The sequence below is a fragment of the Phalacrocorax carbo genome, chromosome 1 (assembly GCF_963921805.1).
Source record: "Phalacrocorax carbo chromosome 1, bPhaCar2.1, whole genome shotgun sequence".
NCBI lineage: Eukaryota > Metazoa > Chordata > Aves > Suliformes > Phalacrocoracidae > Phalacrocorax > Phalacrocorax carbo.
Genome location: NC_087513.1, coordinates 166,543,281 through 166,562,167, shown reverse-complemented (window position 1 = coordinate 166,562,167; position 18,887 = coordinate 166,543,281).

Here is an 18,887-nt window from a genome sequence, read left to right as displayed (position 1 = left end):
TAGTTTGTAAATTTTAATGACAATGTAACATTATTGTTTTAAAAACATATGAGGTCCAAACAGAGACAGTAGTCATGCAAGCTCTGTCTCTTCTGTTGTGGAAAAAAAAATTTATTCCATAAGACTACACTTTTTCTTTTTTTCCTATTTTTTCTCCCCCTCCCCCTCCCCCCCCCCTTTAGTAAGGGATTTTGTTCCAGATAAAGATAATCAATGCAGATTATGCAATTCAACCCATCCCAACAAATTCAGCAGATTAAAACTTCATGGGAATACCAAGCTTAAATTAAAGTCATTCAAGCCATTGGTCAGATCAACAATTTAAAGCTGAACTGTCCATTCTTGCTTCACTTCAATTGTTTCCCACTTTCTCCACAACAGCCTGGAGGACATTTCGTCACTGCAACATCCTTTGATCTATTTAAGGATTATTAACGCATTCCCTCTTCAGTGTTCTTCAGTCTAAACAAGCCCAAGTCATTGCATCTTTCCTTCTGGACATCTTCTCTAGGCTCTCCACAACTATTCCTCATCTTTTCTGAGGAACAGTGTAAATTTTGTGAGTTTTGTAATGAAAACTTCGTAACACAGTGAGCTTCTTCACATTTGCTGCTGAAGTTGTTCTACGTACTGAAGAGAATTTGAAATTCATTGTACCAGAGAAAGCTACTGTAACAGTAGCTTAATAGTGAGATGTTCAGCCTTGAGAGCTTTCTAGGCTTACTTTACAGTTATGGGCGAGTCAGCCAATTCAGGCAGTAGAGGCTAGGGAGATATGTCACATTCAAGTAGACACCTACATTTGATCTACGTACCAGTGTCTGGGCTCCACGGGCTTTGTTTCCTAGATCTTCATTGAACTTGAGGGGTGGTTAAACAGACAACTGCATTTAGACATTTAAATTTGTGTCTATCTAGTCTAAAGCTGACTCCATTGTCAGTGATTATAAAACCTAATAATAATAAAATTATTAATTCATGGGGAACTAGGGAAAGGGAGAAAAAGTACATAAAGGAGGAACATCCTCCTAAAATTATTTTTTAAGAACACACTCTGGCCACAATCCAGTGAGAGATTTCTATATTTCTACACTCTTTACTTAAGGTTCAATATACATATAATTATAGGGATTACAATGTTTCCTTTGTTAGTCACATCAGACCCAAGTGAATGTACCATAAATACCACTCCATACACACGACCCTGTGTGTATGCCTGGTGTGAGTGTGCATCCATAGACTGTGTTTCTTACAAGCTGTTAGTAGGTTAATTATTTGATGGGACTATACATACAATTACTGCAAAATTTTGTACTTTGTTTTCTTAGCACATGTTTTCTTTCAAAGGCCAGGAAAACAGTTTTAAGTTAACTCCACAGTCACTATGTTACAACCTATTCAAAATGGAGTATATTTGGAAACTACCTCCTCCAAATAAGGAACAAATATTTATTTTGTCAATTGACAAACTAGCACAGAATCCTTGTGGAGATAAAATTTTAAATACTGGGGTTTTTCTTCTCAGATTTCCATGCTGTCAGTAATAGATTTATCTAGTGCATGCCTATAGAGTTTTTTATACTTATTATCTACACATATTATGGTTCATCTGTATTGTCCCTTGTTCTGACTTTTAAGTCGTCTGATCTGCATAAAAGAAAAAATATACCTTATTATGATTTAATCTTTTGTATAAAATGATTATTTTGTTTCTATGAGGTGTAAAGTCTCGCATCTGGTAAAGTCTGGAGGAAGAAGCTTGGAATCTTGATAGGTATGAGAGAAGTAAAAGCAATAAAATATTTGAAGGGTGAAAGCCTATAGTTTAAATAGAATTACCTAACATTGTAAAACATCTGAAGTTGCTTTTCAAAGTTACAAATGCCCTGCCCGCTGAAGCACAGGAAACCCTATGACTTGTGGAGTGAATGTCCTTGTATCATGCCCTACAGCCCACCTTCAGCCACTAAAGCATTAGTAACTTCGCTGCTCTCTGCTCACAGCCCCTGGTCTTTGCTCTGTTTTCACCTAGAGGAGAAGTTCAGATGATTTACTAGAAATGTATAAAGCTTCAGGTGTCAATTACTATGTGATGATTTGCCCATGGATCAGTCACAACTTTGAGAGCAGGTACATATGTCAGTTGGTATAGTATTTTTCCTTCCAGCTTTGGCTGGCTCAATTCTCCTCATTTGCCCTTAGCCAAGGAACTGTTCTGAAGAGTCAGAAATGTGCTTCTACACAAAGAGGGGAAAACAGATTCTTTATGCACTTTTCCCTCCATCTAGCCTCACTTTATTTCTGTGTGTGGTTTTCCTTTTTGGTATTCCCTGAATTAGTCAAAGTGGTTACAACATTGAAAACATAAATGTATGATTTTCCCTGTTATGCAAACATGATAGATTAAATTCACTGCACAGGTAGTTGGGATAATAATATGCAAAAAGGAGAAAATAGTGCACTATTTCTAATAAACACATATGTTCTAATAATTTGTTACTTATACGCTCCTGGTCTGGATAATTTCTTTAAATATATGGTCCTAGGTTCCAGGCGTTTTTAGTAACATTTCTACTTTTATTCTGTTTCTGTGTCACAGGGTTTTTTTCTTGCCTTTAATATATTTTTTTAATTGAAAGGTCTATTTTTCTATTTTCCATTTTTTATAATGCTTAAACTAAAATGAAATATTACCTATTATATGTAACACAATAGCTACATGAAATGTAGTTATATAGTTTATAGAGTGACAGAAGACTAAATTGGAGGTATCTATATATTTTTATCTATACAAGCTTGAAGGTATGTATACATATACATACATTCCTTCTCTCCAAAGCTGTAGTCAGTGTTGGATGAAGACATGACGACACTTAAAGCTTTAATATAAAGTATTTGGTTTCATTATCTTTAAGATAGGAGTCTCATGAGTTAAGACAAGCTCAATAATTTAGCTGAGCTTTCTGCAATGAGCCAGCCTTAACTGTTTAACTGAGATTATAATTCTGAAGTAATACATGTTGTATTCATGAAAGGTATTTTGGCTGAATTTATTTCATAAAAGTTGTAAAATATTATATACAATATTTAAAAGTTTTGGTTCAGCACATGAAGTACTGTATTTAGAAAGAAAAACAAACCTCTGTAATATGAAAAGTCAGTCTTCCAAAATGCTTTATATTTGTGAAAGGAATCTCATAAACTCCACAGTCCTGATTATTTGTTTTTTAGGTCATTGTGCAGTCATGCAAACAGGATGATAAATGTTTGTTTAAAATTATTTTTTACTCTGTGTACATAAACAAAAATAATTACACTTGATGAAAACTGTACAGAATTAAGCCAAAGAAACACTTGAATTTTGATAAACAACTTATTTTCCTCTATTTGCACTAAAATGATGATAGGCAAATACAAACTTAATAGAGGTATTCACTTTCAGTATTTTATAATTATAGTTTAGAAACATGATAAATAGAAATGGTTTGAGCAACCAGTAAATTTTGTAGCTAATTAGTATAGAAAGAAAGATTTACAATAGTAAATAAGGAGAGGGAAGTCTGGTTCCTTAATAGGAAACAAAAATTTTCAAAATAAATTAGAAGAGTTTAATTCATGGATATTTTTAAGGCCAGTACTTTCTTTTTATTTTTCCTTTAAATATAAATAACAATAAAATACATTTGATCAATTAAACAGGAAGCCAGTGACTTAATGACTTATCAGAGGTATGAAAATCCTATAAATTCTGTATTTATAGACTATCAGAACATTTTTTCAGGAAATAATTTCTACAAATGAGACCTGAGGGACCTGCACTGAATTTCCTTTTCAAGACATCTTCTGTGTATTTGGAAAAGTCTTAACAGCTCTCTGGCAGGGTTCCCTCACATACAGCTTCAGGCAGCTATGATAAAGGTGTCTACATCAACTGGTCGCCCATTATTATCAATAGAGAAAAATTCTTTTTTAGAGCAGATTCATCTGATTTACTTTGAATGTCTACATTGTGAAGAGACAATGTGTTTCTCTCTTGACCACAAAAAAAAGCCTGGGATGAATCCCATTTTACATCTCTTTCTTTTGCCAATTTTAAAATGAAGAATATAGTCCTTCCTTTCTCCTCTCAAGAATAATGAGATTTAAATCTGAAGTACTGTGAGTTGCGCAGGGTTTATAGATTATTAACCTCTGGACATGGAAATAGAACTGATAGATCCAATTATCAACAAATAATTCTGATATAGCAACCCACTAATGAACTACCCATAACATGAAGACTTATATAACTTATAAAAGGACAAACAGAAATGCCAGATTTATAAGGCCATGGAAAAAAGGAACCTGAAACTGAATCCCAAAGATAAATGTGTCCTTACGTCAGACCTATTTTTGCTCTGCTACAAATAAATTTATTTTTCTACAAATAAATTTAAAGTAAAGATGCAGGATTAAGACGCTGTTTTCAATGTTATGCTGCTGTTTCAAAAGACAGTACTTGTGACAATGCATAAGCAAAGCCAAGATTTTATAAATGTATCATGTGGTGAGGAAAAATAAGTCTGGGAATGAAATTAAGAAACCTTGAACAACAATACCACTACTTTTTTCTTTTCTTTTTTTTCCACTTTGAATTTGCAGTGCCAGCAATATGCAATGTGCAATACAACTTTAACCTAGAACTGCTGAACTTTGTTTCTGCTATTGAAAACAACAGCTTTGAAGTTCTTCACATCTTAAATTAGAATTTTGTCTATTTCTTCTTTTTTTAAACTGGTGTCAGTATAGGCTTCATGCTCAGTACCAAAATGATATGTGCTTTCTTTGCTTGATTTATATATTTTCACAGAAATGTTATAAATTTTTTTTTCCCTTTGTAAAAGGGAGGTGGAGATTAGTCCCTCTATTTCCACTAGGAGACAAAAAAGATGATTTGAACACTGTATTCCTCCCCATGGCTTATAATGTAGATAGATTTACCTGTAAAAAGAAACCACATTGCTGCATAGCCAAAGTTGGAAAAATATCCCTATCTTCCTTCTGAGAAATAAGTCACAGTGCCCTTACACTGAAATTTATATTCCCTGTGAACCAACAACAATATTTAAAGGAAGCAAATGAAACTAATATACGGCATTCACCCAGTCTACCTGGCACCTCAGGAATCAACTTCAGGGAGATAGATACTTACTATTTTTTGTGAAATTGATGACTAGAAATTGGTAATGTTCTGAAGCTCTATTAAGGTAGTGTATCGCCTTGAAGAGAACTAGACATTCAGTTAAAAAAAAGGCATTCAGTAAAAAAAGACAGGCACTGAGGAGCAAGCTGACGACAACTGTAAATCTTATGCCTATGTAATTGCTAACATGTATGTCTTCCCGGCTTTGATTACCAGTCCTTCCACCACAATTAAATATTCTCAGAATAGTTTAACTGAGCATTACCAACAAAATAATCATGTGTCTTCACACATCATAATGTCTTTCACAATGCTGATTTTAAAAGGACTATAGTCAATAAATAAAATATTCCTTTTAGGTTATATTAAAATAAACACATCTGCACACAGAGCAAGGAACACAGAGAGGTAATGACAGGTGGACAAGCCTAAATTATATCTGACCAGGCTACCGTCGAGCCCATCACAGAAGCAATCAACCTATCAAAGGCCCATCTCCCCAAGCCCAAAGGAGCACAAGGGCACAAAGGCAGGCGGGAACCCAAATTACGGACTCAGAGGAAGGGCTGTCCCAGGAGACCCTCTACCCCAATGTACAGGCTTGAAACACATCAAAAAGAGTCAAGGGGAGCAGCTTTCCAACACACCTTTAGAATGGAAGGTGTTCACTGCCTAGAGGTATGAGACACATGGGGTGTAGGGGAGGAGTATTTGGGCATAGCGCAAGACTTGCTATGGTATGTTTAGGGGAAGAATCAAAGGCAGGGAAAAGGAGGGATGCAGGTGATTTAAAGTTCCAACAACTGAGGTGGGACCTCAGGTCATAAGGACCTGTGTGTTTGTGGTGTCAGGAACTGGGTCGAGGGTAAGTGTGCGAATGAATGTGTAAGCACTAGTGAAGATCAAGCTGGTCTCACCAGCAAGCAGATGAAATGGCCCAGGACCTAGGGGTGTGCGCACATCTCTAAGGGTGAGCTGGCTGTTGGAGGGACCAGGGTTGTCCCATCCAGCTGCTGGGGGTCTGAGGGCTCAACTGGGAGACACGCTTTTTTTCTCTGTGTGAGTGTGTGTAGGGCTGAGGCACCTGGGGCGGATCGAGGACAAGGTATAGGATTGACTGAGTGTCCATGGTCAGCTGCGGGGCAATGGGGAATATGTGTGGTTCTGCATCAGCAGTGGCCTCAGGGTCTTGTATGTCCAGGTGTAGAAACTGGAGAGATTGGGATCCAGGGGCAGCAACTGAGCAGACTGAGTGTCTGAGCCCAGCTGCTGGAGGCATCCACATTGCACATATGCATATGTGCACATGTATATTTCCCACTAACAGACCTTCACCCTAATCAGCCAGAGAGGGAAGCAGGATGAGGCTGTTGGTGCTGTTTGTGTTTGTCTGAGTGCTGAGTGTGCCTGTCTGTGTTTACTCTGTGTATGTGTGTATATATATATGCATACATGTATGTGTGTATATGTGTATTTGTGTATATGTGTATTTGTGTGTGCATGTGCCTACTAGGAATACATGATCAGCTTTGCTACTGGTTGATCTGGGATCATGGAGCTGTGGCAGCCTCACCTCTCCTGAGCTGCCAAATTCATGCCCCATCCCTCCGAACCCCAACATCCCTAATAGTGTTTACACAGGTTTCCATCCTTTTCTTCCTCTCCTGCCAGAGGATGATAATAATGGTAATCTGAAATTAGGAACTTTTCTTTAAACAATTTTCTCTAAATTTTGCCTGGGAAATAAAACATAACAACTTACAGGATATAGAGTAATGTCATTTACAGAACACTGCATTGTGTGCAAATGTAAAGTAACCAGGAGAAATGGTAGATGTGAGCATTCAATCTCCTATCCCTTATCTGGCAAGGTTTCCTAGGTCATGTGTCTGGTTCCTGAGAGTGATAAAGAAACAGGGAGAGGAAGAACCTCATCTGTCCAGTGGCCTGTATGTTAACTGACTTCCTTCAAAATATGAATGCTTAAAGAAAAAAAAAAAAAAAGAAAAAAAAAAAAGAAAAAGCATGCTTACTCATCACAAATAAAAGTGACAGGCTTGAAATCTGTTTGAGGCATAGTGGCAAATGAGCTTTCAGATATGACCTGAAGGACAACAGAGGTGGGGACTGTGGTACAGACGTGGTGTGTTTAAAAAAGCATCAGGGACAAAACAATGTATAGATACGTATGTATATGGATATATACATGAATGCTTGTGCATTTTTTATGTTTTACACATATACACATACAAATTTCTTTAAATGTACGGTTCATTCATTTCCATTCAGAGAGAATGTTAAAATAACACTTGTTTTGAAGGAGAATGACAAGTCCATCTCTTTCATATAATAGACAACCTCTAAGCTAAAGAGGTATCTTATGGTATTAAGTGTTATCTTCTTAAAAGTATTGCTGTTCTGCAATGACTACAAAGAAATTGTCGTGTAGAACAATACGCAGAGAACATCTGCAAAAAAAAAGATGCATTGTAAATGGTTTTGTGACTACATGCCCTGTGGTTAGATATAACTGTAGAACTGAGCTTGAATGAAACCTGAGGTGACAGTTGAGTGAGCACACTAATTTAATAACAGTTGATGAATTAAGAAACTGTATTACTTTTTAAAATCACTTAGGAAGTCTCCTCTCAATCCCCTTGGCTGCCTGGTTGATTCTTCTGGACAGCATGTCAAAAAGATTTGGAAACATGCAGTCTGTACAAACCACCGTGTCTGGTTTAGCCTTTTTTTCACTTTCTAAAGAGACTCACATCAAAGCTTTATATTTCCATCCCAATAAATGCACTCGATGTTAGAGTTTTCCTTTTGGGACAAAATAGTGCTGAATATCACAAAATTTCTTCTAAACTGAACACATAACCTTTAGCATCCATCACTTTTAAATATGTTTCCTTTCAAAGAAGAATATGTTAATGACACATAGTCCAAACATCCTTAATGGTGATAAACCATTCCTTTATATTTATAAATAACAGAAAACAAAAGGTACATATATATACATAAAATGTACAGATAAAAAAATGTACCTTTCCAGGAAAAACTCTTAATATGGCAGCACAAGTATCTAATGATTAAAGCCAAATACCACAAAACATTATAAACTCAGTTCCAGCAAAATGAGTCAGAAGAACTTGACAGTTGTGGTTTCTAAAATGTTTTCAAAGCAATTGGGGAATGTCTATGACTGAGGTAAAAAAAAACTTACATACCCAAAAGATGACTCTCACCACTCACAAAGACCTTAAACAAAGTAGTTTCAGTTACTTTTTCATGGATTTAGACCTTTTCAGAATTACCCTTGATATTTCCATCTCTAGAATAGATTATTTCAATGAATTCTTCATGAAGCACAAATTAACGTGGTGCTTGATCTGATAAGGAATCAACACTCCGCTGAGTAGTGGTAGATAAAGGCAATGCCATTTTATATAAAAAGACAGAACTTCTGGAAGAGACATTTTTTCAATTAGAGACAGTAGTTATAGTACAAACAAATATTTTTCTATATAGCACAAGTTCTAGCTCTGACTTTTCATTTGTCAGGGGATGCTCTGAGGCTTAAAAAAACTGCTAGCACTGAACACTATGAACAACACTCTAGCAACTCCATGAAAACATAATATTAAATGGAGCACAATACACTTGGAAATTAATTTTCTTTCTTGATTTTGGAAGTGATTCAAAGAGGAAACAATGTCCCAAGTTGTGGATTAAAAGTCTTCTCCCATGAGAAACACATGAATTCTCTCCTCCTCTAATAGCAGTAATAATGTACTATGCATATATAGTACTTGACATATGACAGTGTCTCACTGTCCAGACTTTAAAATTTAAATTATATTATATGCATAGATTTAGTGACAATGACTGTGAGAAAAAAAAAAGACTTGTCTTTTTTCCCTGCTCCTGCATGTCTTAAAATGCAGCAATTATTATAATTTTTAGCTATGTAAAAACAAAAATCCCACCATTGATCTTAGAATCCAAGAACTGACATGAAGCCCCTGCTCCAAGGATGCATTAATTGTACTCACAATTCTTGACAGATGCTTGTCCAGTTTCATTTGAACACACTTATAACAGAGATTTAACAGGCTCTCAGACAGAGTATTTAAATATTCTGCTACCTTCTTTATGAAGTTCCATGGGGGGTTTTTTTAGATACATCTAACATAATTTTACCCCATTAAATTTTAAAGCCATTATTATTTTGATTTCTATCATTCCTTTCCTCTTTACACCATACTTTTAGATATTAAAAAAGAATGTCACCTTGCTTCTTCCATGGTTTTCTCTTTGTTGGGATAAACAGTCACAGTTCACTCAATATTTTCATAGAAATTATATTTTCTAGACACTGATCATCTTTTTGATGTCCTCTGGTATTTCTCCAACTGTTCTAAATCATCTTTGAAGTATGGTGCACAAACATGACAATAGGAATTTAGCCGAGGCCTTTCTGGTTTTGAATAAATAGGAAGTATTATTATTTGTTACACATCTGTTTTCTTCACAGAAGTAGTCTTTAATCACAGTCAGTTCATGAACCATGACGAAAACAGCAATTTTTGCAAAATTGTTATCTAAGAACTTGGTTCTTCTGGTATTTGGATATCTGATGGTTCTGTCTCAACCAAAAAAATCCCCTAATATTTTACCGAGGGATCCAAGGATTTTTTTTTTTTATATGCAATATATGTGCATGCATACATGCTTATTCATGTCTATATCCATGCATATATATTTTAGACTGTGATCTTTGTCCATGATCTTTTATTTCTTTGAAACATTTGGGTTTTTTTTCCTTCAAATAACGAAATAAACAGCAAAAATGTGTTCTTTGTTGTTCTTACAGAGTAAATGTGGTCATACTCAAAGAAATGGTTCAGCAGCATACAGCTGCTTCGTCCTACCTTAAGTTTTATTGTAACTTAAATGAAAAAGACCTGTGATTCATTGCTGAAGAATCCATATTCTATCATGAAGCATGAACCTCATTTTCTTTCATGTCTGCAAAGGACTAGTTACACAAATAGTATGCTAGGTGCCAAGGCAAATACAAATGTACAGATTTTAAACAATGCAAGAGTGAAGTTTGGGAATTACTGAAATTTCACTGAAATTAATAAAAAATCACATCCTAGATTTAATTTTCAGTCTGCAAATGTACCTTTATGTAATATAATAACCTTATTGAAGACCATGAAGCAACAGTTTTTTCACTGATACTGCACAGCTGACACAGCTCTGTGAGAGTGAGTTAAATTCTTATTAGAAGTCTGAATACAAACCTTATAATGGGATCTTTTCCATAAACCAGAGAAAATGTTATTTGCCTGTCAGATCCCACAGTAAGCTAACAAGACTGACAGTTAAAAAGCCTTTTTTATTATTATTATTAATATTTGCTATAAACTATAAGAAAATTTCCCTGGAGACTTTTAGAAAAAGGAATGAGCAGTGCTTTTACAGCTTTGGTCATTTAGGTTAGTTTTATCAAAGGACCTTGGAAAATAAAGAAGAACACAATGTAAGTTCATTGCCCCTTGGTTTTTCCTATTCAGATCTGCAAGTCAAGAGAAATCAAAGACAAATTTCTTTTTTTTTTAATTCTCTCTTCTACATTCATGTGGACACAATCACTCTACAAAGCTGAAGAAAAATGAAGGACTCATGCTCTCCTTTCAGGGACATTTTTATTCCTTACATATTAAAAAATCCATTTTACATAAAGACAGTCTTTGATAAAGTATTTATTAGAGGAATATCCAGTCTCTACAATGTCTTTACTAGTATGAATAAATAAGAATATTACTAGTGCTACAGTAAAATATTAATAATCATGGAAGTTTACTAAATTTGTTACTTAAACTCTCAATGATTGTGCTTCAGGAATAGCAGATCTTTAATACTTCCTTTAATATATTAAAATGTCAGGCCCTGGTCCTGCACTTGCTCAGGTTCTATCCCCTTTGGGTTTTCTGGATCACTGTGGTGTATATATACTAATATATAACACTATGTACTAATATCTAATATCCTATACTAACTACAGAGTGTTCATAGGTTCCTGGACGCTTTACAGACATTTAAGAGGGCAGGGAACAAGGATTTAATATCTGAGAAGACAATAACATGGAACTAAAAGGTAATAGTATTAAAAAGTCCTATTCTTAGATGATGAGGTTCAGTTGTTTCTCATTAGTGCTATAATTTTTAAATTTTTCTTAAAACTTAGCCTGGTTGGAAGCTTAAATTTCCATCATGGAGGGGCCTCAGGTTTTTTTTTTTCTTGTGATTTAACGTTTGCACAGCCTCCTCTTAGAAGGATTACCTTTTTTTTTTTCACTATATCTCATCATATATGAGGGTCTCCACTGTATGTATGAATAGAAATAGCTCATCTTTCAAATAACACAAAGTACAGACTTTCAATTTTTTGGAAAAAGAGGTTCTAGGAGCAAATGTAGATGAGCAGTATAAGCTATGGGGAAACACAGACATTTTATTTCTTAAAAGTCACCCTGATAACTTAAAAAGCATGATGTGTAATGGGGAAAGTATTCTTGCTCTGGAAAAACTTGGAAACCATTAAACATTAGTTCAAGAAAAAATACTTATGTTGGAAACCCACATTTTGTAATAAATGAAACAATAAATAAAAATAAGTAAAAATGCAAAAGAAAAAAATCCTGTATGCCTTATGGTCTAATGTTCATGCAGAATGATCACTGTAAATTTTGTTATTTGAATGAAAATGATGGTGCTGTTTATAAAATTTTCAACTCTCACTCAGTTTTGCTGATGAGAGGTTGGTTACGATATAATATATAAACCAATCTGCCTAAATGCTATCTTGGTGCTTAAACTTTACTTTTTTGTTTCTGCTTTATATGTACTACTTATTTCTGTTGATGCTTACCTGGCTGTCTACTTCACCTTCACAGGTGAAGTACTTCATGGTTTTAACTGTCCAAAGGTCTAAATTATCTAACACAGAAAATTGTCCCTAATAACAGTTAAAGTTTATTAACAAAGCAAGTGGGGGTGCTAGCATCAGTAGTTGGAGAGGCCATAGCTCTCTGGATCTAGGGAGGGTTCAACAGACCCTGTAATAATTTTATGTAATGTTGGGATTTAATCTTCGGTAATACACTTAACATGCACTACCAACTGTGAAAAAAAAATATTTTAGAAGTCACATTTGTTTCTTTTATACAAACAATCCAAACCTGTTACCAAAGACAGAATTCCTTACAACTTCCTGAATTTGAAGCTTAAGCTGTTGATGGGCCAGACAACTTGTTTGAGAGAGCTTTAAACTAGATACGAAGGGGGAAGGGGATAAACACAGGCTTGCTAGGAATGAGCCTAGGGGTGGCATGCCTGTGTTGGGAAAGAGATCAACAGATCAAGTGAAGTGCATTTATACCAATGCACGCAGCATGGGCAATAAACAAGAGGAGCTGGCAGCCATTGCACGCCAGGGAAACTATGATGTGGTCGCCGTCACGGAAACATGGTGGGATGACTTGCACAACTGGAGTGCTGCAACGGATGGCTACAAGCTGTTTAGAAGGGACAGGCAAGGAAGGAGAGGTGGAGGGGTAGCCTTGTATGTTAGAGAGTGTTTTGACTGTCTAGAACTCAACGACGGTAATGATAAGGTTGAGTGCTTATGGGTAAGGATCAGGAGGAAGGCCAATAAGTGAGACATCCTGGTGGGATTTTGTTATAGACCACCCAACCAGGATGAAGAGACAGATGAAGTACTCTGCAAGCAGTTGGCTGAAGTCTCACAATCTCTAGCCCTTGTTCTCATGGAAGACTTAAACTTACCAGATATCTACTGGAAACAATACACAGCAGAGAGAAAGCAACCTCGGAGGTTCCTGGAGTGTGTAGGACATAACTTCCTGATGCAGCTGGCAAGTGAGCCAACCAGGGGAGGTGCCCCACTAGACCTGCTATTTACGAACAGAGAAGGCCTGGTGGGTGATGTGGTGGTCGGAGGCTGTCTTGGACTCAGCAACCATGACATGATAGAGTTTTTGATTCTTGGAGAAGTAAGGAAGAGGGTCAGCAAAACCACTACCCTGAACTTAGAAGAGCAGACTTTGGATTGTTAAGGATTCTGGTTAACAGAGTCCCTTGGGAGGCAGTCCTGAAGGGCAAAGGAGTCCAGGAAGGCTGGATGTTATTTAAGAACAAAGTCTCAAAGGCGCAGGAGCAGGCTGTCCCCATGTGCCATAAGTCAAGCAGGCGGGGGAGAAGACCGGCTTGGCTGAATAGGGAGATTTGGTTGAACTCAAGAAAAAAAGGAGAGCTTACTGCCTTTGGAAGAAGGGGCAGGTGACTCAGGAGGACTACAAGGATGTTGTGAGGTTATGCAGGGAAAAGATTAGGAAGGTGAAGGCCCAGCTGGAATTTAAACTGGCCACCACTGTTAAAGATAACAAAAAATGCTTTTATAAATACATCAGTGACAAAAGGAGGGCCAGGGAGAATCTCCCTCCTTTGTTGGATGCGGAAGGTAACCTTGCCAGGAAAGATGAGGAGAAGGCTGAGGTACTTAATGATTTCTTTTACTCAGTCTTTAATAGTCAGATGCAGAATGAAGTCCCAGTTGTTGAAGAGGTGGCAGTCACTGACCTGCTCCTTCACCTGGATGTTCACAAGTCCATGGGGCCAGATGGGATCCACCATACTGAGGGAGCTGGAAGAGGAGCCCTCCAAGCCACTCTCCACCATTTATCAGCAGTCCTGGTCTCAGGGGAAGTCCCAGATGACTGGAAACTAGTGAATGTGACACACCTTTACAAGAAGGGTCGGAAGGAGAATCCGGGGAACTGCAGGCCTGTCAGCCTGACCCCGGTGCCAGGAAAGGTCATGGAGAAGATCATCTTGAATGCCATTACACGGCACGTGCGGGACAACCAGGGGATCATGCTCAGCCAGCATGTGTTTATGAAAGGGAGGTTCTGCCTCACTAACCTGGTCTCCTTCTATGATAAGGTGACCTGCTTAGTGGATGAGGAGAAGGCTGTGTTGTCTACTTGGACTTCAGTAAGGCCTTTGACACTGTCTCCCACAGCATTCTCCTGGAGAAGCTGGCTGCTCACGGCTTGGGCAAGTGCACTCTGCGCTGGGTTAAAAAGTGGCTGGACAGCCGAGCCCAGAGAGTGGTGGTGAATGGAGTCAAATCCAGTTGGCGGCCAGTCACGAGTGGTGTTCCCCAGGGCTCAGTGTTGGGGCCGGTCCTGTTCAATATCTTCACTGATGATCTGGATGAGGGGACTGAGTGCATCCTCAGTAAGTTTGCAGATGACACCAAGCTGGGTGGAAGTGTTGATCTGCTGGAGGGCAGGAAGGCCCTACAGAGGGACCTGGATAGGCTGGATTGTTGAGTCAGAGACAACGGTATGTCATTCAACAAGGCCATATGCTGGGTCCTGCACTTGGGTCACAACAACCCCATGCAACGCTACAGGCTTGGGGAAGAGTGGCTGGAAAGCTGCCTGGAGGAAAAGGACCTGGGGGTGTTGGTTGACAGCTGCCTGAACATGAGCCAGCAGTCTGCTTAGGTGGCCAAGAAGGCCAATGGCATCCTGGCTTGTATCAGGAATAATGTGGCCTGCAGGACCAGGGAGGTGATCGTGCCCCTGTACTCAGCACTGGTGAGGCCACACCTCAAATGCTGTGTTCCGTTTTGGGCCCCTCACTACAAGAAAGACACTGAGGTGCTGGAGCATGTCCAAAGAAGGGCAATGAAGCTGGTGAAGGGTCTAGAGAACAAGTCTCCTGAGGAGAGGTTGAGGGAACTGGGGTTGTTTAGTCTGGAGGAGGCTGAAGGGAGACCTTATCGCTCTCTACAACTACCTCAAAGGAGGTTGTAGCGAGGGGGAGGTCGGTCTCTTCTCCCTAGTAACAAAGCAATAGGATGAGAGGAAATGGCCTCAAGCTGTGCCAGGGGAAGTTTAGGTTGGATATTAGGAAAAACTTCTTCACTGAAAGGGTTGTCAGGCATTGGAACAGGCTGCCCAGGGAGGTGGTTGAGTCTCCATCCCTGGAGGTATTTAAAAGAAGGGCAGACGTGGTGCTTGAAGATATGGTTTAGTGGTGGACTTGCCAGTGATAGGTTAGCAGTTGGACTCGATCTTAAGGGTCTTTTCCAACCTTGATGATTTTATGATTCTGTGTTTACTAGGAATGATTGACAAACACGTAATGGCTGCTGGAGTAGAAAAAACTGATCCAGCACTACACCCCCAGCTTAAGAAAGATTAATAGGCAAATAGAGAAGTACACATACGTCTGCAACAGATAAATGCTAGCCGAGCAGCTTTTTTATTTCCTTCATATTTTTTTCCTGTTTTGGTGGTGGTGGCAGGAAAATAATTCTCTTCAGTAAATATCTCACAGTTAAAGCTGAAAACTCTTTCAGAGGGTGATGTTCAAAGTGAAATGAAGAAACAGTTGTGTAACATTAATACAAGAAACCGCTTCCTCTTTTATGGTCCACACCACCTGGTCTTAAAAAAAAATAGATGATCAAAATGTTACTATGCTTAGTTCAGTGGTTTCGATTTGTAATTCTCCATTCTCTTTTCTAAGTGATATAGAAAGTACTAGTAGCCTCTACAAAAGACACGTACTAAAGTAGAAAGTATTTCTTCAGGTTACTAAATTACTTCCTCTCAGATCTTTGAAACATGCTCTTGAACACCCATTTTTACAGGATTTTAGATGCCTTGATAATTGGTCTCCTGACAGTATACTGGTGGCATGGTGTTTCTACTTAATGAAGTTTTTGTAGTGCAATATGCAAATTGAGCAGAAAAGAACTAAAATCACTGTCTTTATACAAAAGACCAATAAAAATTACATATAAATCATTGAATTGTCATTATATTTATCATTCCTTCATTTTAAGGAAAATTACGTAGTTTTTAAGACTTCTATACTTTAAAAATAATAAGAAAAAAAACCCCAACAAACTCCAAATCCACCAAAAACTGAAGAAAAAGGACAAGCTTTTACACATAGGTTGACTTCATGTTTTCCTAATTTAAAAAAAACCAAACCACTTCTCAGTAGTTACCATCTCTCTTTTTCTTATGCACATGAAATTTTCTCTGAACTATTTAAAAGGGAGTTGCAGTGAAAGATTTTGATCCACCACTAGAAGCTGTTCTAGGCTATAGAAATCAGTGGCCTAGCTCTTTCATCTATCGTGAACATTAAGTACCTGCTGCAAGTCATCTCCTTCATTATCTCCTTTAGTAGGTTGGAATAATCACCTGCTACTAATCCAAGAGCAGCCACTGCAGAGGCTCACAGGCCTGGTAGTCACTTGGTATGGGTGATCCTAGTCAGGTGTGTTCTAAGAGTCTGGCACTCTAGTAATTTGTATTCTTATATAGCTTCATGAGAACTGATAATATTTTGTTTTGTTTCACATGCAGTTGGTCAAATAGAAAAGTTTGAACTTCAACTTTGCTTAAGCTTGTACCAAAACAGAAAATAAAATAGCAAAATATTTATGAAAAGTTGTTCATAGATATGTTCAACTTAAAAAAAATGATTAAAAAAAAAAATGTAATCCCTAAAGTGAAACATTCCATTTAATTCTGCCAGATCCAATTTTGGCTGTTACAGCCACTGAAACTTGTATCAGAACTGCCATAATACTCTGCCATCTTGCAATCTATATTCCCCACACTCCTCTCAAGCTAGACGGAAAGTTGTAAAGATAAAATGGAAGGTGTTGCTCAATGAATAAAATTTTTCAACAGAAAAAAAATAAAATCATAGTCTCACCTCTTACGGTTTCTATAGGGTTTTATGAAAGATTAGAGGTGGGTAATGTCAAAACAAAACAGTCTGACAAACTGAAAAATATAATTAATGACAACTGTGTTCAACAACAACAACAACAAAGTATTATTTTTGGCAAAAAAATCTTCCTGGGTGAAATGCTGAGGGTTCTGAAAACACATGTATTTCCATCAAGCTGTACTTTGATACAAAAATTTCCAGCCAGCTTGAGCTGTAATTCCTTTTGTTCTCCCCCCTGCCCAGTATAAATGTTGTTTTTAGTTGTTTGTATTGTGATGTTTTTACCCCAAAATAGAAAAGAACCCAAGTAATGAGTTATACACTAGCAAGTTTATTAGGACCTTAGACATATGGTTTGTTTTAAAAGCCCAGGATAAAGACTGCACCATTGTCCAGAGGTAAGCATAAAACTCCTAGAAAAATGTCATGCAAAACCCACAACTTAAATTTCTTTGGGCCATTAATTTATACATATATTAAAAAAAAAGAAAAGATAAAAAGTGAAAAAAGGAAAAGGTAAAAAAAAAAGACGGAAAACAGATGTTGAACATATGATAGGCTAAGCAGAGTGCAATGGATCAATACGTGAAACGTTTTTATCCTTTTTCCCTTTATACTTTTTTTTTCTTAATGACTTATTTCTTTGTCTTTTTTTTTTTTACAGTTTTTTTGATTAATTTCGTTTGCTTAAGTTTTCGGTCTTCTCTTGTATCTACCTATTAGAAGTGAGACTGAGGATTCGCTGCAGTGCTAAGAACACTGTGTATATCTGTGCATTACATCAGCTATTTTCCATAGCCTGTTTAGACATTTCTTGTCAGAAAAAAAAGGTTTTATGTAGGAAGAAAATTTTCAAATCTTTGTGGGATTACATTGTTATATGTAAGTAGAAAACAATCACATTTTGATTGACATTAATATCAAAGAATAACATGACTAGTGTCTAATTTTCAACTTTTAAACTGTAGGATTAAGGAGCATTTTTGTGTCTTTTTCTGAAAAACTTTTGAACTCTTACATCTGTGCTTAAGCTCAAAGTAGCATTTGTTTCATTAAAATTTTGTGGATTATTCTCTGTGATTATTTTAATCATTTGAATCTTTCACTTCCTTCTCAGGTGGCTAAATAATTGCTCTGGCAGAAACACATCCAGGTTTGCACTACCTTTCAGAGGTTTAATTTAAAATATTAATATAACACAGAACTGATTTAAGAATGGAAATTATTAGGAATTTCTGTCAAAAAAAGATTCCATAAAAAAGCCAATAAATCACTTCTAGTTTAATAGTTATGTCTCAGAAAATTGGTTTCCACAGTGATCTTACGTATTATGAGCTTACTAAGAGCCATCCTAGGTCAAATCAAAGATCCATTTAGTATCCAGTCTCCAAGAATGACTGAAGTACATACCTAGAGAGGAGTGTAAGAAAACAGAAAATATCATTGCATGCATTTTTGCTTTAGATCTGTATGGATGTACAGATAATACAGGTAATAATAGGTAACATACCATACAAGGACTGTGAAAAGAATGATTACTAATTAACACTAGCATGAAGCACTACACATAGACCAAAGAGAGGTCTGGTATTCTTTCTACTGCTCAGCATTAATACTGCACATACGTTCCTTTCCTTAACAGCACGCTCTAAGATAACATAAGATTTGAATGTTGAAGAAAAGAGGCATGATCTATTTTATAAAATAATCCAAAATACAACTAAAACCAAAGCAATTCCATTTGATAAAATATATGTGGATAAATAAGTCTTTTGAAGTAGTCCCACTGAATACTTGCATCACATGTAAAGGAATTAATACATTTTCTAATATTCACCTTTCTTAA